Source organism: Meles meles, chromosome 1 (genome assembly GCF_922984935.1).
Source record: "Meles meles chromosome 1, mMelMel3.1 paternal haplotype, whole genome shotgun sequence".
Lineage (NCBI taxonomy): Eukaryota > Metazoa > Chordata > Mammalia > Carnivora > Mustelidae > Meles > Meles meles.
In genome coordinates, this window is record NC_060066.1 from 138425988 (window position 1) to 138453395 (window position 27408).

General features: G+C 42.4%; 1 protein-coding gene across 2 annotated transcripts in view; it reads left to right on the forward strand.

The window, feature by feature from the left end:
- Positions 1-4669: 4669 nt before the first annotated feature.
- Positions 4670-27408, forward strand: part of TGFBR3 (transforming growth factor beta receptor 3) — a 201858-nt gene continuing 179119 nt past the window's right edge. The window contains exon 1 of one of the 2 annotated variants that reach the window (XM_046015836.1): positions 4670-4991. The gene's annotated coding sequence lies outside the window, so the exon portion shown is untranslated. The remainder of the gene's footprint in view (positions 4992-27408) is intronic. The other variant, XM_046015830.1, reaches the window with a different exon arrangement.

Consider the following 27408-nt stretch of genomic DNA (forward strand, 5'->3'; position numbering starts at 1 on the left):
ACAGTAATTACAGAAGATCAATAACAATAGCAATAATAATTTTTAAATTGGAGTATTTGAAAAATTGGGGGTATTTTTTTTTTAAGATTTATTTATTTATTTGTTTGATAGAGAGAGATCACAAGTAGATAGAGAGGCAGGCAGAGAGAGAGAGAGAGAGAGGGAAGCAGGCTCCCTGCCGAGCAGAGAGCCCAATGCGGGACTCGATCCCAGGACCCTGAGATCATGACCTGAGCCGAAGGCAGCGGCTTAACCCACTGAGCCACCCAGGCGCCCGAAAAATTGGGGGTATTTTTAGTAGAGTTTCTTGTATTTGTTAAACTGAAGGCGATGAGATTTGTAATACTCACTGATAATAATACATGTCCTGGGTACTCCTTGTCTTTTTTTGGTGTCCCACATAAAATAACATGTCCTAGTTTGTCTTTTTTTTTTTTTTTTTTTTCTTCTCCAGACCAAAAGTTTTCTGCAGAGCGGCTATGGGGGTGGGAGCCAGGGTGAAGTCTGAGAGGGGGCAGCAGGCACTTTGCCACATCCCCTACAGAGCGAAGACCACAGCAATCAGGGGTTTTTGCTGTTACTTTGAAATGGTGTGAGGCTTCCTGCTTTGTCAGGAGCCCTACCGAGGGGGAAATTGAAGGTGCATTGTGGAATCTTCCAATGGAGGTTCCTGCACCGGCACAGGAAATGACAAGTTTGCAGGAACTCTGTGGTTACTGTAAGGGAATTTGCTTTGGATTTTTATTTCTAGATTCTCTGAGGCATCCCCCAGGCCTGAATCAGGTGTCTGTTTTGGGCTCTGCTCTGCATACAGATTTATCTGACAGTACTTTTTTCTCATTAATCTGAAATGGGCCAGCCGCAAATTTCATCAGCGAGAACCAAACTCTAACCTTGGGTATAGATATAGAAAATGTAGCTTTAGATTATGGCCTTAGATGATGTCGATACAGAAAACACCTTCGGGTATGAATTGGAATCTTTATAGGTGATTTTTAGAAACAAGGTAGTAAAGCTGTCTGTAGTAATAGGTCAACCAAGCAGAAAGTAGGAGCACACATTGTAGTTTGTAGACCAGTGTCCTGTCACAACACTTACAGAACATATGGTTCTTGTTCTGTCACACATTCTTAAGAATACTTACGCAATTGCCTCCAAGATGTTGGCTGTTTCAGACAACCTTTAGAATTAGGGTCCCTTCTCCCCTCTTTACTGCGTGAAAGCAATCTGTTTTTACGTCGTGGTAGTGGGTAATATTTCTCCTATGCTAACTTTTGTTTTTATCTTTTGAAACTTTTAAAGAATTGAGCCTAAAGAAATAAGACTCTCTATGCATGGAAGGGGGCTCTCTTTCACCTGCTGCAGCCCAAAGTGCACGTTCAGAGCAGACTCAGGGACCAGGGGACCTGGCTCTGCCACTTGCTGGTCATGTGACTTTGGACAAGTTACTTAAACTCTTTGTGCATGTCTTCTCATCTGTGAAATGAGGATACTAGAGCTATTATAAGGATTTAGTAAGTTAGAATTTGCCATGTGCAAAGCATATGCAAAGCATGAGGATCTTATAAAAAAGAAAAACCAAATGATTTTTTAACGATTTTCAGAAATTTGAGGTGTTTGCTTCTATAAGGAACATAAACAGGTTAGTACGAATTTGTTCAGTTGTCTGCTAATCAGCAGTATATGGAGATAAGTCACTAAATATATGAGTCCTCTTAAAATGAGTGGTTCTGCACCTGTAGGTGGGGTGGTTCCTTGTGAGAAACACAGCCTCAGTAAATTAGTGTGATTCTGGCTGTCACACTTTTTTTTTTTTTTTTTTGGCTGTCACACATTTTAATCCAAGTGTGATAAAGTGCATCTCTTTATTTCGGGCCTCTGCTTATAATTCTTTCTGAAAGTGTTCAGAACAAATGACCAGGATACCACATTGGATCAAAGCAATTTTGTATATTATGGTGACAAATACTATAACTTGGTTGCAGTCCTGATTTGTAACCAATGAAAGGAGTGGATTTATTCCCCCCAAATCAGTTAATATTGTCATTAATAAAAGGTAGGGGAATCTTTTTTTTAGAACTTTGCCGGGGAACCAAAAATGTAAGTTTATTTTAAAGTTTTGCTCAATGCTTTAGGTTTCTGGATTTATGAAAATAATATCACATTATTAGTGTAAAAACTTAAAGAGAAAATACCTAGACATTGTCAGTTTCGTAACTACCTATGTGATTTCTTGTGTTTTTCTACATCATCTATTTAAACTGCTGAACTAATTAAATAACCTTGAATTTTAAAGATGTTTTGCCAAAAAGCCCCAAAACCCAAAACAAACAAACCAAGAAACAGCACACACACACACACACACAGAGACCCTAACCAGCCCCAAATCCCTCAAACCTTTCATTTTGTCAATATGTAAAGCTTTTGGGGGCAGTATGCTTGGGAGTTGAAGACTTGGGCTCAGAACTAGATAGATGTAGGTTTGAATCCTGGACCTCGCACTTATTAGCTATGCTATCGTGACAAGTTATAAGGCCTCAGTATATAGGTAGGTTTGTACCTGGGCCTCGGTTTGTATATAGCCTTATAGATCTGTGATGAGTAAATATATTCATGTGTATAGAACGTTTTGGACTCTGCTTGGCACAGAGCAGTAGTTCAATAGATGTTGATGGTTACATTATTGAGAATCTGGCTCCATGGCGAACGGTCACTTCACTCTCTAAATACAAGACACTCCTAAAAATTAAATTACTTAGGACTTGGTTTTTCTCTCTCTTCTTCTACCATGCCATTTTCTTGAGAAATTAGAAAGCCTTGGGGTGCCTGGCTGACTCAGTCAGTAGAGTATGTGACTCTTGATCTCAAAGTTGTGTAGAGTTAGAGTAGAATTTACTTAAAAAATAAACAAGCAAACAGAAAACTTAAAAAAAAAAGAAATTAAAGGGATGCCTAGAAATTAAATTAGAAGGTGGCTCAGTGTGTTAAGCCTCTGCCTTTGGCTCAGCTCATGATCCCAGGGTCCTGGGATGAGACCTGCATCAGGCTCCCTGCTCAGCTGGGAGCCTGCTTCTCCCTCTGCTTGTGTTCTCTCTCCCTCTCTCTCTGACAAATAAGTGAATGAAATCTTAAAAAAAAAAAAAAAAGAAGGAAAGAAAGGAAGAAGGAAAGAATGAAAGAAATTAGAAAACTGTAACATGATTGATGCATTTAAATGTAGGATTAGATATTCACACCCAATTCAAGTGTTCATGTCTGCACTTGAAACAAAAACATGACAACGTAAAGCATGAATACTATGTAATTTGAGTCTGTGGGAAATCTAAGGCCTTAAATCTAGAGAGACTGTATCAAAGCTGAGGCTAACTTCACCAGGCTGTTTTTACCTTAAGGGTTTTATGACTATGTATATCTCCAAGGCCTGGTTCAACCCTCTCAAGCGGTAGGTGCTCAATAAATATTGGTAAGGAAGGAATGGTTTATGGAGGAGGTTTAAAGTAAGCCAGGTAATCAAAGATGATTTGACCTTTATGAAAGTATCTCCTGGATTCCCTATGTATAGGTACAGGAGAAAGAGGGTTGGGTATACTTCCTCTTCTTTCAAAGTGGAGAAATCGAGTAACTTTCCAAATAATAATATAAGCGATAGTACAAGAAACTTCTCTGTTCCATTGCAGTATATTAAAGGCCTGGGACCAGAGGACTTTAAAGCTGGGAGAGGTCTCCTGGGCCAAGATCCTCGTTCTGCAGAGGAGAAAACAGCCTTGGAGAGTTTTAAGTAATTTGTCCAAGTGGAAGTCCAGTCTCAGAAACCTCTCGAACATGTCTTGTCTTTTAATAGGAAAACGAGGTGTAAGCAAGAGTATCAAAGTGGGGTTCTGCTTACTGCAATCATCTCTCTTGCAGTACACAATTCACAGGCGCAGGTAGGGACGCAGAAGTTGCATCTTTGTTTCCGTCGTGCCCATGTTAGGATAGCAGGCAAAGCTGACCTAGCTCCTTTGTATTCATTTATTTAGCGAGCAGGGAGAAGAGCTGGGTAAGGCTCTCTCCCGCTGTTAGAGGTGGAGGCAAGACCTCACTGGCGCCCAGCCTCAGAGCGCATCTTGAGATAACAAGCAGGATTAGAGGTGGGAAAGACAAACAGGGACAGAATGAATGTGTGTGTGTGTGTGTGTGTGTGTGTGTGTGTGTGGTGGCGGGCATTGCTAAGCAGTGGGCAAGACGGTGTTATCAGTTTACTGGAAGATTTAGAATTTTTATTATCAAGACTGAAGTAAACCAAATAACCCAACGCCTCCAGAGACGTGGAAAGTTTGAAGGACGTAGTTTGAGGGAGCGGATCCCTGCCTCTGGCGTCCGCGTTCCCCTATCTCCACCCACCGCCCCCAGGACTGAGACACCCACTCGCCGCCCCACCTCGGGCGCGCAGCAGCCCGCGCGTTCCTGGTGCTCCTTCCCTCCCTCCCTCCTCAGCCCGAGGGGAAACGCTGGCTCCAGCAGCGCTCGGGACTCATCCATCAGCCTGGGAGGAAAAGGGGGAGGAGAGAGGAGGCGGGCGGCGGGAGGAGGAGTCTCCGGGCCGCGCGGAGCCCTCGGTGGGGCGGCGGCGGAGGAGTGCCCTTCCCCCCGCGCGCTGATTGCTGTGGCGTCCTGCCCGTCCCCGCCCGCGCGTGTGTGTGAGGCAGAGCGAGCGCGTAGGGTCGGCCCGATGGGGGTAATCGAGGGTTTCGGGGACGCAGAGCGGTGCTTTCCTCTCCCCAGTGAGTGAGGGAGGGACGTCGGCGGCTCTCGTGCCCGGTCGCTTTCCCTGGGCGATTCCCGGAGCGCCCTGCAGGAGGTGAAAGTCCCGGCGGGTCCGGATGGCGTAGTTGTGCCGCGGCGCAGCAGCTGCCGAAGCTCGCGGCCGCCGAGCGCTGGGCGGGGAAACTTTCTTCTGCTCTTTTCCAACTTGCGGCGGGTGGATCTCCGCCTGACACGCCGCCTCCGAGGTACGTGCGGGCCCGGCCCCGCGGCGCTGCAGCCCGCGCCAGGTCGCCCCTGGCCGCGCCACTAGCCCTGCGCCCGTTCCGGCAGCGGGCTCTGCAGGCTGCGCGGTGCTTGTCGGCGCTGCGCGAGGCTCCGTGCCTGTTCGCGGCCGGGGTCGCACCGGCCGCCCGGACCCCCGGGCTCGGGAGGGCGGTGTTGGTCCGGCAATGTTTACGCTCGGAAGAGCCGGGACCCGTGGCCCGCGGTGCGTGGGGAGCGGCCGTCCTGGATCGGGTGGGCAGCGCTCGCGGCGATGCGCTGTCCTGGGGGAAGACTCCTGTCCTCGCTCTTCCTCTCCGCGATTTCTTCCGACCCCTGCCGGGCGCGGACCACTTCCACTTGGGCGCGTGACAGCGTGGTGGGAGAGGTTTGTTGTGGGTTTGCACTCATTTGCGGTTGCGTAGGCTGCGCCTTGGGACTAGCGCACCGACGTGAGCGGCGCTCCCCGCAGCAGGCGCCCTCCCGGTGTGGTGCGGGCGGCGCGGAGAGCAGCGTTGTGGCGCGGAGAGCAGCGTTGTGGCGCGGAGAGCAGCGCTGCAGCCCGGAGCCCCGCACAGAACTCTCCCCCTGCTAACAGATTAGCCCATTACCCAGTTCATTTTTAAGGGTTCTCTTAGCATGTTCATTTGATTAGAACAAACTGGAAGTCTTTGGGCCGTTGCTAGAAGAATCTGCTTGCAGACTTGTTATTAGGGCATTTGCCCACTTTGCAGAAACACGTAGTGTAGTTACCCGGCATTGTCAAACGTGGATTACCGTGGTATAGTGGAGCCTAATGGATTTAGTGTGTTCTAAAAGAGCTGAGAGAAGAAAATCGCTCATTTCCTTAGCTGGGAAATGGGGATAATAATGGGTCTCATAAAGTCACTGTGAGGATTGAATGATTTAATATATGTAAAGTACTAGCGCCGAGCAAGTGTTAAGAACTGCTTGTCCTGAGCCCAGAGGTGATGGGAAACGAGCAAAGAGGGTAAAGGATGGTAGCAGTGACAGCCTGCGATGGGGGAACCATGGGTTTTCTGAACATCTCCCTTAGAAGAAAAGTGAGCGGTTTGGATGGAAAGAAGTCTCTATAAGGAACGAAGCACGGGTCAAGACTTTTTAATTATCCTGAAATGGTACTGTAAGGCGCAGTTACTCCCTGTGAAATCAGATATTTCTCTTGAATAATGATAACTGACGTTCATTGAGCCCAAACTGTGTGTCACTCTCCTGTATGCCTTGCGGACCACTTAAACCTCACACTCGCTCTGTGGTTAAAACACTATCAGCCCCATTTCTCAGATGAGACTGTAGAGGTTAGTTACTTGCTCCAGCTAACCCATTATTTTCTGTTCTGACTCCAGAGCTAGTTGAGTCACGGAGTGCAGCAAGTGCAGTCAGGTTTGTGTGCGGTGAGCCCAGGCGTCTTCCCACGTTGTTCAGCTTTCCATTTTAGTTGGACATATCCCTTGAAACAGTAGTAAGGTATCTGTGATTAATTTAGGTGATGTGCTTACTGGAGTGCCGCATTGCAGCTTGGAAACTGGATCCAAGTAATTAAAAACAGAACCCTGATTAGTATTAATATGAATCTTTATTCTTAATTTCTTTTATTCTCTACACATTGTCAGAGTTACTTGGCTTCCTTAGGAAACAGCTTGGGGTTGGCACAGAAGGCAGGGAAATAATTCTTACCCCCTTAAGGGCTATTAAAATGAAATGGATTTCATGCCATTGTGTCAGTTAAAGGATGTTGCTCTGTTTCTTGGTGTTCTCTGCTTTTGGCTTTAATTCTGCATTGTTTAGTGTTTCAAGCTTCAGCATATTTTCAGCCCTTCAGTTTGTCTTTGTCATTTGTCAACTTTAATTTTTCCTGTTTTGATGGAATCGGACCATTACATGGCAGCTTTGCTTAACAACTGTTGATCCAGCTCATGTTTTTAAATATAAAAATCTCCAACTTACTTTTGAATCCCAGCACTTCAAAGGCAACCCCTGGGGAATTCATTGTTATTTTGAGTATTAGCCAATAGGGGGAGTATAACACACCATTGATGTCTATTAGGCACTTAAACCAGTTTTTAGGGTGTTAAACATACATTTCAGAAATGGAAAATGTTGTGGCTTTATCTAGCAAAATCACCAAGTTGCTTTCTGAGTTTACAGTGGAAAGCTCGTTTAATTTCAACTGATTACAATAAGAATGACCTTGAGGACCAGGCATATATGTTGGACATATGTCAAGAACGCTGGTGGCTGGACAGACATTAAATACACTTGAATGTGGTTTTTGCCGTTTGTTTTCCTTAAGAAGTGTCTGTAAGATGATTTTGTGCACTTTGAATAATATTTCAAGTTATCTAGGAGAACTGGGAGTCCGAAGAGATCCATTGTGAATCTTTTAATGATCCTCATTTGTCTTTTGTAGAAAATTGGGTGTAGTCAATTTGTTCTCAGGGAGGTTGGTGCACTTAGAATCCTGTCATTATCATTCTTGATCAACATCTTCCACGTGCAATAACAGTCCTGAATAACAGCAATTCTAGGCATTCTTCAGAGGCTTATATTTTAGTAAACAGTAATAGTTCAGAAGTATCCTGTTTGTCTAGTAGAGCTGTGATGTGTCCGTAGACACTCATTCTTATAAATATAATATAAATATTTTTAAGAATTAACATGCTTGGAAAAACAGTAAAACTGTTTTATTTATTTATTTATTTGTTTTTAAAGACTTTATTTATTTGACAGAGAAAACGGGTGCACACGCACAAACCAGGGGAGAGGCAGGGAGAGGGAGAAGCAGGTTCCTGGCTGAGCAGGGAGCCTGATGTAGTAGGGCTGGATCCCAAGACCCTGGGATCATGACCTGAGCCAAAGGCAGACGCTTAACTGACTGAACCACTCAGGTGCCCCTAAAACTGAGTTTTGAAAAAGGTTTTCAGTCTTTGCCTGCAGTTTTGTAGGCCGGTTTCCTTTCTTGTTTCTAGTGTATCAGGTAGTTTTGGCTTTATTTCATTTAGCTAGCTAAGGTCATGTGGATCCTTTGAAAAAAAATAACTTTCAAAAAAGTAAAATAAAAAATAACTTTCAAATTTAGTCCCTTCTTTATAAATCTCAGCATTGCAATAGTTCCTTCAGGGTAGCATCTTAGTCTTCCATGCTCTGATGTACTGCGCTCTTCAGCAACATTTTTCAGCACCCTACCCTTAATAGGCTTTTGGTTCCTGGTCTTGGAGTATGGCAACTTAGCTGTCCTCTTTCAAGCCTCTTAAAGCTGGGGGCCAAGATGCCTTAAGGCTTCCTAAGGCTTCCTAAGGCTTTGTCTTGGAAAGCCTTTATAGATTGACAGAATGGATTTGCTTAAAAGAAGGTATTGTCCTATTCTTTTTAAGTCTCAAAAGAATTAATCTTTCCCTTTTGCATGCAAATCGAGTTGCTTCTTGTAAAAGTCAGGTGACTTTGCTGGAGGGCAGACTCTGGACCTAAGCGGCCTAGGAATTCAATTGTTGTCTTGAGTGTGGCACTGCGAAGGTGGTCACCACTGATTTCCTGGGATGATAAATCTGGAAAGTCCTGACTTTACATTTCAGACTAATGGAACAGTTAGAATTTGAGGATGACTGGTAAGTATTGATATTGCTGTAATATTTTTTTCTGGGTGAATTTACTGTCATCTTTTTTTTTTTTTTTTTTTTTTACTGTCATCTTTTTGAATTACCTCTGTTCTGGATAATCCATCTTGAAAATATTTTTTTTCTTTGATGGCTGTTGGACAAAAACTAATTATAATTGTCAGGTTCATTAATTAATGAGGACAGTTATCCCCCTTTTCTTCTTTAATTGCTCTTCACAGCTGAAAATGATTTTATCACTTTTGTACATTGGGGCATTTTCCTGGTGATTTTTTTTTTAAAGATTTTATTTATTTGACAGACAGAGATCACAAGTAGGCAGAGAGGCAGGCAGAGAGAGAGAGGAGGAAGCAGGCTCCCTGCCGAGCAGAGAGCCCAATGTGGGGCTGGATCCCAAGACCTTGGGATCATGACCTGAGCCGAAGGCAGAGGCTTAACCCACTGAGCCACCCAGGTGTCCCTTTCCTGGTGATTTTTAACTTCTGAAATTTTCAAACTTAATATTAAGTACCTTTTGAAATTTGCATAACTCAAGTAAATGCTTTTAAGGGTCTTTATCTTGTAAGTAATCTTGTATCACCTCTAGAAATATGGACAGTTTGGAATGTAAACGAGCAAATCCAGGTGTTAGGAAAAGCTAGCCTTCCACAAATAACAGCCTTTAACTGTTTCAGTAAGAGCTTTTGTGGCTTTTAAAGAAAATTACTGCACCAAGATCTGTGGCAGTAATTTCTCTGGTTCCACATCTTCAGAGTTAACACTTGGAATGACAGCATTGTCTCTTTGTAGCATTTCATAAAATATAAGCTATTGCTAATTTGGTTGGTTTCCAGTCAAGCTGAAATAAATCAACACAGCTTGGAAGGACTTTATAAAAAAAAATGATCTAGGTCCATTTCCTGGGCTCTGTCCATTTCTAGATTTGTTTTATATCTTTTGAAATAAAACATTTGTTTGTTAACCGACATTGAGCCTTATTTTCTCTTTGCAAAGCCCTTGCTTAAGATTTAGCACAGATTTCTGAATATTTTTCCTTCTTTTAGAGGGAGAGTAATGATTTTTATCTCTCAACCAAGATGTGTGCCAATATTTAGTTTTTGAAACAACATTTGTAAACATTCTTTTGAGGCCACTCTGATTTGGACCTTGTGCATTTTTTATTCTTTGGTTTTCTAGGCCAACCTTCAAGACTTCGTAAGAGGATAACTAAGGGCATACTTACGAGGCATGATATCTTTTAAAAATTGAGATTATTTCTGAAGGTCTGAAATAAGAGCCCTAGAGTCAGGTCCTTAGGCCATCTTGGTATCTCCTGCTTAAACGTATTCATAGGGGAAAAAAAGATTAATACTGATGTTGGTGCTGAAATCTTCAAGTCTGGCAAGAGGACTCTGATTTAGAGGGGAGTGTAGCAAAGTTCATTTTTAGGATTTAATGTTAAATTGTTGCCATAGTAATAATTTAGAATTAAATCTAAAATGTTATCTCTCTTTACTTTATGAAAAAGGATGGTAATACAGAAGCATATACTCTCCCTATCTCTTGGATGCTGGACTCCAAGGGAAAGAGGGTCAGAATGGGGTGCTGTTTGTAGAGAAAGAAGCGTTTGCTTGTTTGTCCTTCCAAGTACATAATTCATTTCCTTGGTACATGCTGAAGGTCACGATTTTGTGTGAAATTGCAGATGGAACATTTGTAAAAACACATTTAAGTTAATTAGTCCTTCAGAAAGTGATCTTTAGAAAACAGTTTTATAGATAACTAGTCCTTGGGCTTTCCTGTTGATTGGATTGCCCTGGGAGAAGGTCCACAGCTTTATAGGTCTGATGACTAACCACCACCGATGGGTAAGAACACCAAGGACTAGGTGGATGGCCTAGCAGAACTTTGGATTTGTTTTTTTAATTCTTATTTACTCTTTTATTAATGGGAAGTTGATGAATGCTTAATTCAGTTTATTATGTGAAAAGATTTCCTTTTGGGAGTATAATTCTGTTAGCTTTTTTAGTGATTTATGTGTTTTGACAGTGTGAAATTGGTCATTGGATGCAAAAATACACTGTTGCCTATTTGCAAACTTCATTTCATAATTAACTGTATGATGATTGCTGGAGGAGAATGTGGCTTTTTTTTTTTTTTAAATAATTGGAAGGTTATTTTAAGTGAAATCCTTAGATTCCAATCTCAAAGCCCTGTGTCTTCTGTGTGGTACTGCCTGTGTTGTTATGAGGATCTCTTTCTATTTTTCCTTTAGAACAAAACATACTCAAACACAAAACTCTCTTCTGAGTGTCCATAAAGAATAAATGTCTCATTTTGTTGTATTAGACTGTGCAATTGGCTGGCGAATTAACTTCAGCTTTGAGGGAAAGCACCGTTGACTCATTACATACATTTTGCATTATTACATTGTAAGGTGTTCCCTATGTGTGTGGGAGAAGTTTCTGATCTTCTAAATGGGCATCTTTACTACTGCTGGTCTCTTTCTGTCAAAGCCTTTTTGAGCAGACATTCCTTAGTTTTCTTATTCTTTTGTCTTTATAGAGATTGTTACCTGTTGTGTATTCATCAAATACCACATGAATCATGAAAAAATTACTTAGGATAAGAGCCAACTTTGTGAATATCCACCAGTCTTTTCTTTTGTATCTGTCATATTCATCCATTAAAATCGTTCCCCAACCATTGGATGCATCATGTTTTTGGAGCCAGGGCAAGGATGACCTACTTGATACTTTTCACTTTTTTTTTTCTCTTGGAGTTGTGCCTTTCTCAGTTTGTGGCGTCTTTATTTCATTATTAAGAGTTTTGCTTTCTAAGATATTCAAGATTTTAATTTCACTCAGTGTGGGCTAATAAAGTTTCATATAGAATCAGTCCTACTAAATTCTTCAAAATAGTTCCAGAAAGCATCCCATTTAGGTACCTTGTGGAGTGTAGGGCTTTTGGTAATGTTCAGATGGGAGATAACTGAACTCAGAGCAGCATTCTGTTAAGCTCAACCAGCTGGAATAGGGAGGGTAGCATCTAATTCATTAGGACAAAATGAACTTTTGTATAATAATGAGGGATTTAAGTGTTTTCTTTGGAATTGAGATACATTTTAAGTAGGTATATAGGTACAAGGTTTGCAAAAGAAAGTTTGCAAAGGCTGAGGTTCTGTAGTTGGCAACTCCTATAACCCCAAAGATCCTGGTCTCTGAAGCCAGGAAAAAGCAGTCTGTTTCCAATTATATATCACAAAAATAGGGAAATTAAGCCAAGGAAAATGATCATTTGGGGGTTGGGTTGCTTTTTTGTAGAGGGTAAAGGAGAAAGGACTGTAGATGCACATTAAAAAAGAAATCTGTTAGTCTTTCTGGTTGGCTCTCATTTCTCATGTGTTCTGTATCGGAAGTCACGAATAAATGTGGGATTAAAAACTTCTCCTTCAGCTCCTTTTTGTTTCTCAGAGTAGTCAGGCAGATTGTGCTGACACTGGCTGGTGTTTTTTGGGAGAGGCTTTTCCAGTCGGAATGGTATCAGGTCACGGACGCCGGCATCATACCAGGTAGTCAGTGCAGTGGGGTTTTTGCTAACACTTTTTACCAGGCTCCAATGCTGCTGAGCATTACTCTGCTGGTGAAGAAAGGCTAAGGATGTTGGGGTGAGACGCCTAATTGGAATTTGGGTGATGTGTGGGTGCAGATAGTGTCCTCAGTCCTTGTCAGAAGCACCTAGGCTTTCTGAATGTCTGTGGCTAGTTTCAGGATTAGTGGTCCTACAATACCCAGGTGTTAACTAAGAAATCTCCTTTGTGCTACCAGAAGATCACCCCCAGCAGGTCTTAGTTCCTGTTTCTCACATCTTACACCTCCACAGAGTATTGAATAAAACTTTCCTAATGGTACAGAATCTTTGGTAACAAGGCAGTCTGTTGGGGCTCGTAGTGTTTGGCTGTTGGCTCATTTCTTCTCACCTTCTGCTGAAGACCTCAGCCCGCTGCAGGCAGGCTCCCACACCCACCATACCAAGGCGTACCAAGGTGCTAGAAAAGGTGCAAGGTGCAAAATTCGTGCTTGCTTTCAGTCAGCATCTCCACTGACCTCTCTCAGGGACCTTTGCTGCTTAACTCTTTCCCCGAGTTTTATCATCTTAATTTACCTAGAGCTACTTCTTCTGGTTTTCCCCTTTCCTTCCCCATCTCTCTTCAGGTTTCTTTTCCAGTGCTTAATCCCTACGTGTTGGCATTCTCCAAGGTTCTCTCTTTTCCTTTTCCCTTCTCTTCTCAGTTTACATTTTGTCGTTCATATTTCCATGCCTCAATGGCCACGTCTCTGCCAGTACCTTCCAGTTTTATATTTCATACGCTTATTTCCAGCAGCTACCTGGTGGTTCTGTAGGTCTTTCTGTTTAAACCAAGTCCCAGACCCAACACGCTATTTCTCTGTGGTCCCCAGTCTCACTCTTTCATTTCCTCTGTCAGTAAATGGCACCAGTTACCAGGCGAGGAGCCTCAGGCACACTAAACTGCCTTCTGCTTACTTCTCTGAGCTGAGTAAGACCAGTCACAAGCCGCTTACCTTTTTAGCAGATCTCAGGGGACCTTTTCTTCTCCCTTCCCAGATCATCTCATCTGCACTATTGGGCAGGTCCTTCAGTTTGTTTTCCTGGCTTCGACATCTCTGTTTCCAACAATTCATCCTTTTCGGTTGGTACCTTTTAAAACACAAATCTGTGTTCTCATTTCTTATATTTTAAAAATCACTGCTGTTCCATCATCCTTGGCATAAGATGTCCACTTACTAACAACATAGCCTCAGCCTACTTTTTCAGGCCATTTCTCTTTCCACTTCTTCCTGAACCTCACTATGCTCATACCAGAGTCCTTATAGTTTCCAGAGCGTGCCATATGCTCTCATGCTCCGAAGCCTTTGAACTTGTCTCTCCTGTAGCGTCCCTTCCCTTCGCTGGTGGTCTCTTGCTTACTCATCCAGGCTTTCTCTCTCTGCTGTCAGTGTGGTGAAGCTACACATGGCTCCTCCTGGCAGGTGGGTTAGTTGTTTCTTCCTTAATTTCTCTCACAGGACTTCTGCTACCTCCCAAGAACTTTTTTTCTTTCTCTGCCAGATTGTGGACTTCGTAGAGCAGGATCGAGTCTCATCATCTCTGTACCTTGAAAGTGTGACATGGGCTTGGCATATAACAAATTGTGAGATTGAATTCTTCATCTCAGTTCCACTTCATCTAAAGGTTTGGGGAGAGATGAGGCTTACAGTGGATATAAACTGTAACTGTATAGAAAATGCAAAGGAAATAAACTCAGAATCATAGAGTTTAGGGTTAGAGTGGCTGTTAGAAATAATCCCAAGTCCCTCTGAAGATGAGAACAGCCGGGTACTTGGGTCACACAGCTGGGGAGTAGTTCTTCCTTTCTTATTTCTCTGCGATATATTCCACCCAATAGCCAGAATGGCTCTGACAAAGCTGAAGTCAGATCCTGTCATTCCTCTGCTTAAAATACTCTAATGTTCTATCTTTCTCAGTGTAAAAGACAGAATCCTTACAATAATCTGTAAAGCTGCACACAACCAGCCATGACTCCCTTGGCGATTACCTCTTTGACCTCACTGTTGTGCTTTCTGGCCTACTCTCTGTGCTCCAGCATCCTGGCCTGTTTGCTGTTCCCTGAGCGTGCCAGACATGCTATCTCAGGACCTTTGCATGTGCTGTTTCCTTTGCTTGGAATGTTTTTCTCTTAGATATCTACAGTTCACTTCCTGTAGGTCCTTACCCCAAACAAAGAAATAAACCAAACCAAGGACCCCCCAAAGTTCCTTTCCTTCTTCTCTGTTTTGTTTTCTTAGCATTTATCTCTATCTCATATACAATGACATATATTTATAATTTGTCTCCTCTGACTAGAAGGTAAGCTCCATGAAGGGGCAGGGCTTTTTATGTTTGTTTTTTTTTTTCCCTGTTGAATCCCTGTACTTGGAGCAGTGCTGGTATGGAGCAGGCACTTGATAAATACTTGTTAGATGAATAAATGAATTAGACGATCTCATGGATTTCTTACAGCCCCAGTTAAATGTATACTTAAGGCATTACAGAGGGAAAACTATCGGGTCTGTCTAGAAGGAGGAGAATCTGATGTTTAAAAAGCCTCGTTCAAGACCTGTCATACTGGAACATTGACCTCTTTTTAATTGACTGAAAACAGCGACCGTGGGCTCTCCCCAGCCTTACAAGTAGTTTGGGAAGATTCCCAGTTTACCTCTCACAGGCTTGGGCTTGCCGTGGTTTGTCTCTGCCTGTGATTTGCCCTTTAACCCATTGGGTTGCACAGATGAAAAGTAAACATAGCATTAAAGAAAAGAGCGGGGAAGAGGGTATAGGGCAGAGGAGCGGAGTTTCCCTGTGGCCCTGACATCTTCCTTTGGCTCTGGGCCCATCCACAGGGCCGCTCACCGTACCTTCCTGATTGCTTCAGGGCTGTGGTCTAAGGAACAGTCTGGAGACTGCCAGGCCAGATGACTCCTGAATTTTGCTTTGATGTTCTAACTTCTTTGAAAAGAAACACTAAGTTTAATCCAAAAAGACAATGGAGAAAGGGTTTTTTTTTTTTTTTTTTAAATTATGTCCTAATTCTGAAGAGAAGTTCTAACCCTTCTCAAGATGGGGTTACAGTTGAAATTACCACCATCTTCTGTCAGTGATGCTAGTGAGGAGTCAAGACGGGTGACATCTGTTTTATGAAACCAATGACTTAAATCCAAGGGACAGTGAGTTACAATTCTGAAGAAGCATCTGATTTTTGGAGATAGGGGTTATGTTGAATGAAGAGCATAATTTGTAATAGTATAACAGGGATGTTAGAATGATTTGCCGCCTGCTCTTTTTGTGATGACATCAGTGTGGTTCCCACAGAGTCCTCCTCATCAGAACAGGAAGTCCAGCTAAGGAAGTTGAAGGCTTAGGAGGAAGTTATTGGCCATGTACAAAACTAACAGCATAACTTAACCCTCAGATTCAAAACTATCAAACTGAAAATAAATTGTCTTGAACAGAGATGTTATCAATGATCTACTTAAAAATCATAGCCACCATTTCCTGAAACCTAAGAACATACTAGGTATTAAGTACTTTATGTGTTATTAATTTATTTAATTCTAGTAACAACCCCATTAGGGAAATAGAATCATTATTTCTACCTTATAGCTGAGACTTGGAGGTATTTAGTGAGCTCCCCACAGCTACACTGGTAGGAAGAGACAGGGCAGGGATTTGAACCCAGATCGGCCGGGGGGTGGTCCCCACACTTTCCGCTGTACTGTGCTGGATGGTAGTCTGCTCTGCAAACACACAAAGTGTGTATTCCCAGCAGGGCCTTTACACTCGTTCTCCCCTCTGTCTGGGATGCATTTCTTTCCTAGCTGTCTCTCACCCCTCTGCTCAAATGCCGCCTCATCTGTAAGGCGCTCTGATAGGGTTCTGGTAACCAGTTCCACTGTGTGTGCAGGGAGGGAGGAGCTCCTGTTTGTAGTGTGGAGAGAATCAGGCAGACCTGGGCTCAAACGCTGTACCAGGACTTACTAGCTGGTGACCCTTGGGAGGTTGAGCCTCTTGAAGCCTCACTTTTCTCACTATAGAGTGAAGGATCTTATTGGGCTGTTGACAGGATGAAATGAGAAATTGTGAAAAACACAGTAGGTGCTCAATAGGTGGTAGCTGAGATATTTTGTGGGGTTGGAAAAGGAGCGTGTTAGCTCTAATAGGAAGGGGAATGTGGAATAAAAACATGAACAACCGCAGAGTAATTACAAAGCAGCATGTGGACAAGTCTTGGCTGTGCTACTAACTAGCTGTGTAAGGGTGGGCCAATCACTAAGTCTTTCTAATTCCCGGTTTGCTAATCTGTAAAATTAGAGGGCTGGAGTGGATGTTAACTATTTCTAACGTTCTGGGTCAGCTCTGGGTAGAAGATAACATGGAACAAATTATATACAAAATGTTAAGGGCACTGTTCACAGGTGGGTGGGATTAATTGGAATGGTTTTTAGAATGAGGTGAAGGGAATGAGTTTGTGGAGTTTAAGGAATAGAATAAAAATGGCAGTTTTTTAAAAAAAAGATTATTTATTTATTTATTTGGGAGTTAGAGAGAAAGAGCACAGGAGAGGCAGAGGGAGGGAGAATAACAGGCTCCCCGCTGAGCAGGGAGCCCAATGTGGAGCTTGATCCCAGGACCCTGAGATCAAGACTTGAGCCGAAGGGAGACACTTAACCGACTGTGCCACCCAGGTGACCCCAGAATGCCAGTTTTGGGATTAATGTGGCATTAAGATGGACACATCTGACAAAATTCAGGTTTTGTGTGTGCCTTCACTGCTCAGAAGATAATGATTTAAATATTTTTGTTTATACAAGCTATGTATTAAAAATAGGTACTGTAGTATTAGTATTTTATTTACACTCATGTTGTCAAATTGAATGTTTTCCTTGGAGAATACTTTCCCATTTTGTGAAGTCATTTGTACTAGCCGTCACATGATCATGTATTTCAAATTTCCACAAGTGTATTTGAAGTCTCATTTTATAAGAGGGATTCAGGATTAGTTGTTAGTCTATATAATGACAGTTATACATAAGGTATAGAATAAAATATGTTCTTGTTTAATCTCTTCATATTGGAGGTGAAGAAGTTAAAGCCCGGAATGGAATGACTTGTCTGGACTTGTAAAACACGTTGATGCCAGAACTCCTGTCTTGCCTGTTCCTTTGAAGCTGCCTGAGGCATAAGTTCTTTCTTAGACATAGCTCTTATTTGTTGGTTTATCACTTATTATTGAGGAACATTTTGATAATTCACCATCCTTCCATACTTTTAACTGTTATGTACGCAGTCATGTTTTAGACTTGCTACCCACTATGGTACCGTCACTGGATGGCTGCTAAATGCCCAGTAGGTAGACTATTACTACTACCAGCTAGAGCGAGATCCTTCTCTGCAGAGTGAACAGATGCAGGGAAGCCATACCTGGAAGGAAATAATCACATAAACATTTACCTGCAGAGTTGACTTGCACTACATTCCAGGTGTCCGAGTTTTACTTCCTCTGAGGGAATCCTAGGAGGCTTCCTTAAAGAAGTAGTGCTCATACATGGAGTTGAGACCTGAAGATCTTGGTAAGCGGCCGTGTCAGGGAGACTATGGAAGGTCACTGAGTTCCAACACAGCTGAACACTCTTCTGGAAGCAAGGGCGTGGCCCTTCTTTGGGGCAGAATTGAGGCAGGTGCGGCTGGAGCATGTGGAGGATAAGGTCGGACTAAGGAGGCAACATCCAGCAGTCATGGGAAGGGTTCTGGTTTTTATCCTTGACAGCAGTGGGTGACCATTGAAGGGTTTTAATTCTTAATGTTTCACATGCCTGCGCTGCTGAGCCCTCTCTTTACCAAATAATAGCAGTGAGATAATTGAAATGTTATCTATTGAGGATTACCCCCATTTAAGAGACATAATATTATCTTGGAAGTCAGTGAGAGGAATTAAAAAATAAGAGCTAATTGCAGTTAGCAGAATAGAATAGTCTATTGCTGAAGTGTTTATTCTGAATTCATTCTGAATTCATATTATTTGCAGAATCCATGTGAATATAAATAATCATGAGACTAAAATATTTTAGTAAATTATTGTATATTGTACAAAATAGTCTAATGGGGGTCTGATAGATGTAGCTTCCCCCAAATTTTTTCAATGGCTTAGTGCTTGCTAGTGCCCAAAGGATGATGGCTTGTGTCCTGAGGATATTCAGATGTGCTGACTTTTGCTGGAATAATTGCAGCTTCATGATTTAATCAGCCCTTGTGGTGATAGCTGATTCCTCACTCCAGGCAACTTGGTTGGCGGCGGTGCCAGGCCGAGTTCCTCAGCCTTCGGCTAAACCCCTGAAGCTAATTTGGGCATCATAAGGTAGAGTCTAGGAAGGCCATGCAGCCAGATCCCTGTAACTTACACCAGAGTTGTTCAGACAGTAGCTTTACCACACTTTCAGAACAGCTTTGCAATACTATGACTATCTTTAGGGCTCCAATCTTGTATTGGGTTTGGAGTCATTGTTTTTTGGTAATGTAGGTTTTTGTTTTTTTTTAAATTCTAGACAATGAAGTCTAATCCCCAAATGAACTCAAATTTGATATAAACTGTATTATTTTGCTACTAGTAGTTTGCTTGGTATTTTGAAAGTCTAGGGGTATCTTATTTTATTATTATTATTTATTAAAGATTTTATTTCTTTATTTGACAGACAGAGATCACAGAGAGACAGGCAGAGAGAGAGGAGGAAGCAGCCCCCCCGCTGAGCAGAAAGCCTATGTGGGGCTTGATCCCAGGACCCCGGGATCCTGACCTGAGCCGAAGGCAGAGGCCTTAACGCACTGAGCCACCCAGGTGCCCCCTAAGTCTAGGGGTATTTTAACCAGCAAAAAAAACCTCAGTGACTATTTTTGATTTTTAAATGCACTGTGTGGGCCTGGTATTGTTTTAGGTACAATGCCCATATTCTAGCTCACATATTACAATCAGAATGTCATTAACATCTTACAGATAAGGGGATGGCAGAGGCTGTCCAACCTAACACGTCTGGTTAGGCCCAGTTTAGAATCCCCAGGTACCGTTCTCTATTAATTTTAGCTTAAAATTATAAGCAGCAGAACTCTTTGAATGCAGAAATATTAAATGTGAAAAGATGGTTCTTGGAATATTGCAAGGATGGGTGAAAAATCCTAGTTAGTGAACTTGAATAAAACGTGGTCTTTCACAACAATGTGGAATGTTTCCGTGCCCACCCTCTCCTTTCTGCCATATTTTGCTTGGGCAGTGAGATCTGTTGTGCTTGGGTTAGACAAGGGGGCTTTTAAGGACTAGACTGAAGGTCAGCCCCAAGGGAACTCAAGATGCTGGGGCCAGCCACAGATGTGCTGGTCACACTCTCAATCAAGAGTGAGGGTGGGCCAGGCCCTGGAGGTGCTGGGGAGAGTAAAGTCCAGCTTTTCGGCACGTCTTCTAACCTCTGTGCCTGCTGCCTCCCTTGCCATTGAGTCTTCTTCATGTGGAATTCTTTCCCATATGTAAGGTAGTTCAAAAGTAATTCTTTTTTTTTCCTGCCACCGACAGCCACAGAATGTTGGGATTTTAAAGGAATCTTAGGCCTCAGGATCATTCTCTTTGGTAGAGATAGTCAGCTGACAAATAGTGATAGTTTATCTGCTGTTACGTATATAATTTCATTTGATTCTTGGAGTGACCCTGTGATGTAAGTAGGGTTAGTTCCATCTTAAAAATGAAGAAATGGGGGGCACTTTGGTGGCTTAGTTGGTTGAACGACTGCCTTCGGCTCAGGTCATGATCCTGAAGTCCCAGGATCAAGTCCCACATCAGGCTCCCTGCTCGGTAGGGAGTCTGCTTCTCCTGCTGCCCTCTCTCCTCTCATGTTCTCTCTCTCTCTCATTCACTCTCTCAAATAAATAAATAAAATCTTAAAAAAAAAAAATGAAGAAATGGGGTTGAGGGGCCTGGGTGGCTTAGTTAAGTGTCTGACTCATGATCTCAGGGTCCTGGGATCCAGTCCCATGGTGGGGCTCCCTGTTCAGCAGGGAGCTTGCTTCTCTCCCTGCCCCTACCCCCTACTCATGTGTGCACTTGTGCACACGCTCTCTCAGATAAATAAATAAAATCTTAAAAAGAAAAAAACACAACTGGGCCTGCATTCTGATCTAAGCCTCTTTTCTTGTCTGATCTGGTATGAGCCTTTTTAAAATTTTTAAAAAATATTTAAAAGATTTTATTTATTTGACAGACAGAAGTCACAAATAGGCAGAGAGGCAGGCAGAGAGAGGCGGGGAGGCAGGCTCCTGGCTGAGCAGTGCCCGATGTGGGACTCGATCCCAGGACCCCGGGATCATGACCTGAGTCAAAGGCAGAGGCTATAACCCACTGAACCATCCAGGCACTTTGAGCCTTTTTTTTAAATTAAAGATTTTATTTGTAAATAATCTTCACACCCAATGCGGGTCTCCAGCTTACAACCCCAGGATCAAGAGTCACAAGCTCTATCAGCTGAGCCAGCCAGGTGCCCCTCTGTTGTAAGTGTCTTGATGGATCTTCCATGCACTGTGGGCTCCCTTCAGTCTGTTCTCCATAGGGTACTCAAGGAAATCTTAGTTTATTTTTAATTTTTATTTTTTCCAATTATATTGAGATTAATTGACACAAAGCATTGTGTAAGTTTAAGGTGTAAAATGTGAAGATGTATGTGTGTGTGTATATATACACACACACACACATATGTATATATGTGTATATATATATAAATAAATGATCACCACAATAAGTTTACTTAACGTCCATCACCACACTTAGTTAAAAATTTCTTTTCCTGTGATGAGAACTTTCAAGATTTACTCTATTAGCAACTTTCAAATATACCATACAGTATTGTTAACATGTGGTCATCATGTTGTATATTATATCCCCAGGACTTAATTTATCATATAACTGATGTTTGTATCTTTTGATCACCTTCTCCCACTTCCCCTACCCCTTACCTCTGGTAACCACCAGTCTGTTCTCTGTTTCTTTTCTTTTCTTAAGTTGACTCCACACCCAGCATGGAGCCCAGTGTGGGTCTTGAACTCACGACCCTGAGTTCAAGACCTGAGCTGAGATCAAGAGTCAGATGTTTAACTGACTGAGCCACCCGGGCACCCTTGTCCCATTTCTATGAGTTTGGCTTTTTAGATTCTACATACAAGTGAGCTCATATACCATCTGTCTTTCTCCGTTTGACTTATTTCACTTAACATAATGTCCATGAGGTCCATCCATGTTGTTACAAATGCAGGATTTCCTCTGTGTGTGTGTGGCTGAGTAGTATTCCATTGTGTATATATACTGTATTTCCTTTATCCATTTATCTTTTGATGGACACTTAGTTTATTTTCAGGTCTTGGCTGGAACATAGGGGTGCAGGTATCTCTTTAGCATAGTGATTTTATTTCCTTTGGCTATATACCCAGAAGTGGAGTTGCTAGAGCATATGGTAGTTGTATTTTTAATCTTTTGAGGAATCTCCCTACTGTTTTTCATAGGGCTTGTACCGGGGGAAAAAAAAATTTTTTTTTAAAGTATAGTCTATGTCCAACATGGGGCTTGAACTCATGATCCTAAGATCAAGAGTCGCAGCTCTGCCAAATGAGCCAGCCCAGTGCCCCTGTCCTGGGGAAATCTTAACCCAGTAGATCCCACCACCTCCCTGCTTAAACCCTTTCTTGAACTTTATTACTCTTCTTTTCCTTTCAGGTTTACAGCCTTGCTCCCTCCAGCATCAGGGAACTGTAATGGTTCTTCTACCTGTAATGTCATCCCTCACCCTTTTTGTTTATTTTTTTTAAAGATTTTATTTATTCATTTGACAGAGAGAGAGAGGAAGCAGGCCTCCCACCGAGCAGAGAGCCCGATGTGGGGCTTGATCCCAGGACCCTGAGATCATGACCTGAGCCGAAGGCAGAGGCTTAACCTACTGAGCTACCCAGGCGCCCCATCCCTCACCCTTTTAAACCTCTACTTATCCTTTCGGTTGTGGGTACTTTTCCTCTAGAGCTCTTCTTATAGCGTCTGATTACGAATTTGTGAGTATTTTTTTTTTTTAAAGATTTTTATTTATTTGACAGAGAGAGATACAAGTAGGCAGAGAGGCAGGCAGAGAGAGTGAGAGGGAAGCAGGCTCCCTGCCGAGCAGAGAACCCGGTGTGGGACTCGATCCCAGGACCCTGAGATCATGACCTGAGCCGAAGGCAGCGGCTTAAACCACTGAGCCACCCAGGTGCCCACGAATTTGTGAGTATTGGTCGATTGATCCCACCAGACTTTAAGGCCATGAGGACAAAGAACGTATCTCTTTGCTTGGCCATTATCTTCCCATTGCCTGGCATAGAGTAAACAATGACTAAAGACTTACTGAAGGGGGAAATGAAGCTCGGGAAATTAAATATCTTGCCTAATGTAACAAATGGTGTTACTTCTTTTAGAATACAAGGTCCATGAAGGCAGAGTTTTTGGCTCTTTTTTTCACTGCCATATCCTTAGCATCTTCAACAGTGCCTGGTTTATAGTAGTCAATATTTGTTGACCATTGAGTGTGAATACGATTCTAAAGATTTTTTAAAAATATTTTTATTTTTACTTTTATTTTTTTAGAGAGTTAACTCACTTTGGAGAGAGTGAGGCAGGGGAGGGAGAGAAAAACTTAAGCAAGCTCCCAACTGCACGTGGAGCTGAGCGTGGAGCCTGACACAAGGCTCAATCTCATGACTCTGAGATCACGACCTGAACTGAAACCAACAGTTAGATGCTTAACTGACTGCGCCACCGACGTGACTGGATGCCAAAGATTTCTTATCCAAGCCTAGGACTTTCCCCCTTGTGCCAGATCTGTCTGAAAATGGGGATTTGGAATTACCAGTTTCTCTTTATAGTAGAGAAATCTGAGAATTGTTATGATTCAGTAAGGTGGCTTTGCTTTTTCTGTGTACAGGTCTCGAAGGGCATCCAAATGTCATTAGACAAACAACAGTATCTCTTCTGCATCCTGTAAACCCCTTTTTACAGGCTGCCAAGCTAGATACTGATGTCATCCATCCTGCCTCATTTCTGAATCCCCTGAATAACATGTTGAATAACCATCAGAACTTTTCCTCTACCAGCTTTTATTTAACCGTTTGCAGACTTCACAGTATATTTCTCTCTCCAAAATTCACTTACACGACAGACCAGAAACTTTTTAATGATCTGTTAAAAAATAATGTCATGTTTAAGGTACCAGAAACTCAGGGGTTTATTTACCATTTGAGTTTAGGGAATGATAATGTTTTTTTTTTTATTCCACTCAATATATCTCTTTCTTGAAGATCTTCAAATTTTTTCAATATTTTCCTGAATAGTCTTGGTGTGAAGATATGACAGTGCACAGGTTTGTGCTTCATCTTGCCCTTTGCAGTTTTCAGAGAACTTGGAGTCACACAGCATTACCAAGGATTCTTTATTTGTTAAAGTTGCCACCTAGAGTCCTGAAGTCAAGTCACAGTTCGTGATCAGTAGCGATTTGTACAGAGGGTATAGGTCAACCTGGAAGTCCCCTCGTCCAGTGGCAGCCCCGGGAGGTTTCTCCTTCTCTTGGAAAAACTGTTCTGTTTTCAGAGATTGAGAATTGCGAGGGAGAAGATGGTTCCTTGTTTGTGGTGACAGACCTGGTTCTGGGAGGGAGAGCCTGTCACAGAAGACCTGGTTTCTAATCTCGGCATTGCCGTGTTACCCTGGGCAAGCGCGGGGCTGGGAGTTTGGGTACTTCTTGTCAATGAACTCAGGTTGATCTCTTCCAGCTTTAAAAGCTGTTACTTATCTCTAGCACGCCAGTTCCTTTCATTGAGCAATTGATCCCCTCCAAGTTCATTGTAAGTTCTGATCTTAAATAATCTCAGGTATATAGCCAGCTGTGTTAGACATGTAAGGGGAAGTTAGTAATTTCTCTTGCTGGTTTTTAGCCTATTGCCAGACATCATTTTACCACGTTTTTCCTCTAAGAGAAAGTTATGCTTTTTAAAAAAACATTCCGATCAACCCAGGGAATGCTGTTCCCAACCAGTTCCTTTTGAACACTGGTGTAACCCATGATGGATTTCATTTGGGGAGGGATTTTTCAGCTAATCCTGCTCTTACCTGTGCATATTATTGGATCACTAGGGAATGTGGGGCAGCACGCTCTGTGTCATGGCCTCAGAAATAGACACAGAGGAGCTCTGAAATTAGAAGAATTCAGATCACATTCGTGTGTGCGTGTGTGTGCGTGCATGTACATTTTATGTCTGTTAAGCTCTCAATTTTTTTCTGCTCATTTGTAGATACTAAAAGTATTGGTACCCTTTTTACGGAACACATTGCTTTGCAGTGTGGACGAACTGACTCGCACAGTGGACCCGAAATTGTTCTTTTAAGATCACGGAGTATCTTATTTATATTTCTAAAGGAAGCATTTAGTTTATAAGGTCCAGAGATACTCAATGGGTTTAGAAACTCTGGTTGGGGAGTCCCTGCTCTTTGCAAATTGAATGTGATGTAACCTGATAGAAAGAAAAGAGGAGTTTGTGTTTCCTCAGGTATATTTCAGATCTACAGCTTTCTGGGAGCCTCAATCATCTAGCATCCTTTGCCCTGGGGAGCTGATCCCTAGGTTCTATGTTGAGGTGCTGATGTGTGCAAGTCTTGGCCGGAATCGGAGTTCCGCAGAATGGGAATGACATACTCCCTTTTTTATTCTCCTCTGCCTTAGGATCCTGTCACCGCATTGAGAAGATTAGACAAAAACTCTGTGCAGTTTATTTTCTTTTTGAACAAGTGACATTACGGGGGGACTTTTTAGCTAAAAGAAGAAAAACTCCCTCTTTGTTAGAAGCAGGAGTGTGTAGTTTCAACTTGTCTTGGATTTCCTCGGAGATGTTTTAAAGATCCGGCATAAACTTGCTGTGGTTTGCCTTTGGGCATCAAACTGTTTAGCTTGGCTCTCTTGTATCTGTAATTGCTGCATTTTAATAATTGCCCAATATTCTTGTCAGCAATTTGCAGTCCATATTTTTAATAGAACTTTTTGCCTTTTTTTCCACAGGTTCATTCAGACCTGGTTTAAGCCCTTGGATTAATGCTCACAGTCCCACAGACCCTCTGCAGCTGCGGGCAGGGGGGGACATAAGCTCATTAAATATCCCCACAAGCCTCGTGCTGGTTATAGTTTATGTGCTCCATAAAAATCCTCTGGGAAGCCATCTTCTTCTGAGATCTCCTTACAGGGTTTTGCTTTATGAAAATTGCTCTTAGCATTTGCTGAAATAGCATATTCTGGAGAGAGTTTTCCTTATCTACCCATTCAGGAAATTTAATTTTTTGAAGGGAAAAAATAAGGTCAAATTCTCTTTGCTCTCATTGACTTTTTTTTTTTTTAAAGACTTCATTTATTTGTGAGAGAGAGAGAACAAGAAAACATGAATGGGAGAAAGGGCAGAGCAGGAGGGAAAGGGAGAGAGAGAGAATCTTTCAAGCAGCCTAATGCAGGGCTTAGTCTCAACCCTAAGATCATGACCTGAGCTGAAACAAGAGTCAGATGCTCAGCTGACAGCCCTGCTGTCATTGACTTCTTAAGTTCACAGAGGACACTTCCATCTCATTTGAGTTGATTTGAAATTACGGTGACAGCAGTGTTGGACCTAGAGGGATGATTGAAGTCAATTTCATCGTTTCCAAAATTATCTAATTAGACAGTTTTTGAGACAAGACCACTGTGCCATTAATGACTTGTGCCTCTACTTACCTGGCAATTTTGTTCTTTTCGTGATTCCACTCTTTAGCTCTGTTTTTTGTGTCTGTTGAAGTATTCATTTTTCAGTAAACAAAAGATTGAACTGAGTTTATAGTAGTTTAGGATTACATAAATAACCACACCCTAAGTTCTCCATTTTGTAGGTATAAATATACCTCAAAAGGAATGGACAAGTAACGTTTATTGATTGCTTATTATATGTTCTGCACTGTTCTAAGCTTTATACACACATAAACAAACACGTGCGTGCGGGATAATACAGTCCTCTCAGTGGCCCATAGAGTAGATTTGCATGTAGAATCGTCTGCCCAGCATAACCATTTGGTATGTGGCACAGTAGATCCATACCTAGACAGAATCTTAACTGCCATCATAATCCATTTTCTGTTCATGCTAGGCTTTTTTTTTTTTAATATATTTTATTTATTTGACAGAGAGAAATCACAACTAGGCAGAGAGGCAGGCAGAGAGTGAGGAGGAAGCAGGCTCCATGCGGAGCAGAGAGCCCGATGCGGGGCTTGATCCCAGGACCCTGGGATCATGACCTGAGCCGAAGGCAGAGGCTTTAACCCACTGAGCCACCCAGGCGCCCCTCATGCTAGGCTTTTAATCACTGTCATACATCAAGACTGACTAGCAGTACCTCCTGTGTATATGATAATTTAGTTTCAAGGCATATATAAAATATTATTTTGGATGTTAGAACTTTATTATTATTTCTGGGTCTTGCGAAACCCCAACATAGTAGAAAACTCAAATGGGAATCAGTGACAGGGCTCCTGTGCCTTCCCACGAGTCTCCCCCAATCATCCTCTTTCCCTTCTTACAGGCGATTAGTGTACTACCGAAAAGAACCCTTTTTAAAAAAAAATTTTTTTTTTTTTTTTAGAGTGGGAGGGGGTCAGGGCAGAGAGAAAGGGAAAGAGAGAATCTTTTTTTTTTTTAAATTCAATTTTTTAAAAATTTCAGCGTAACAGTATTCATTGTTTTTGTACCACACCCAGTGCTCCATGCAATACGTGCCCTCCCCAGTACCCATCACCTGGTTCCCCCAACCTCCCGCCCTCTGCCCCTTCAAAACCCTCAGGTTGTTTTTCAGTGTCCATAGTCTCTCATGGTTCACCTCCCCTTCCAATTTCCCTCAATTCCCTTCTCCGGGAGAGAGAGAATCTTAAGCAGTTTCTGTGCTCAGTGTGGAGCCCAGTGCAGGGCTCCATCCATAGCCCTGAGATCATGACCTGAGTTGAAATCTAGAGTTGGACATTGAACCATTGAGCCACCAAAGGCACCCTGTGAAAAGAGACATTTTAAGTATCTTTTCCTTAACACTTGATGCAGTGAACTAAGACCATTTAATTAGA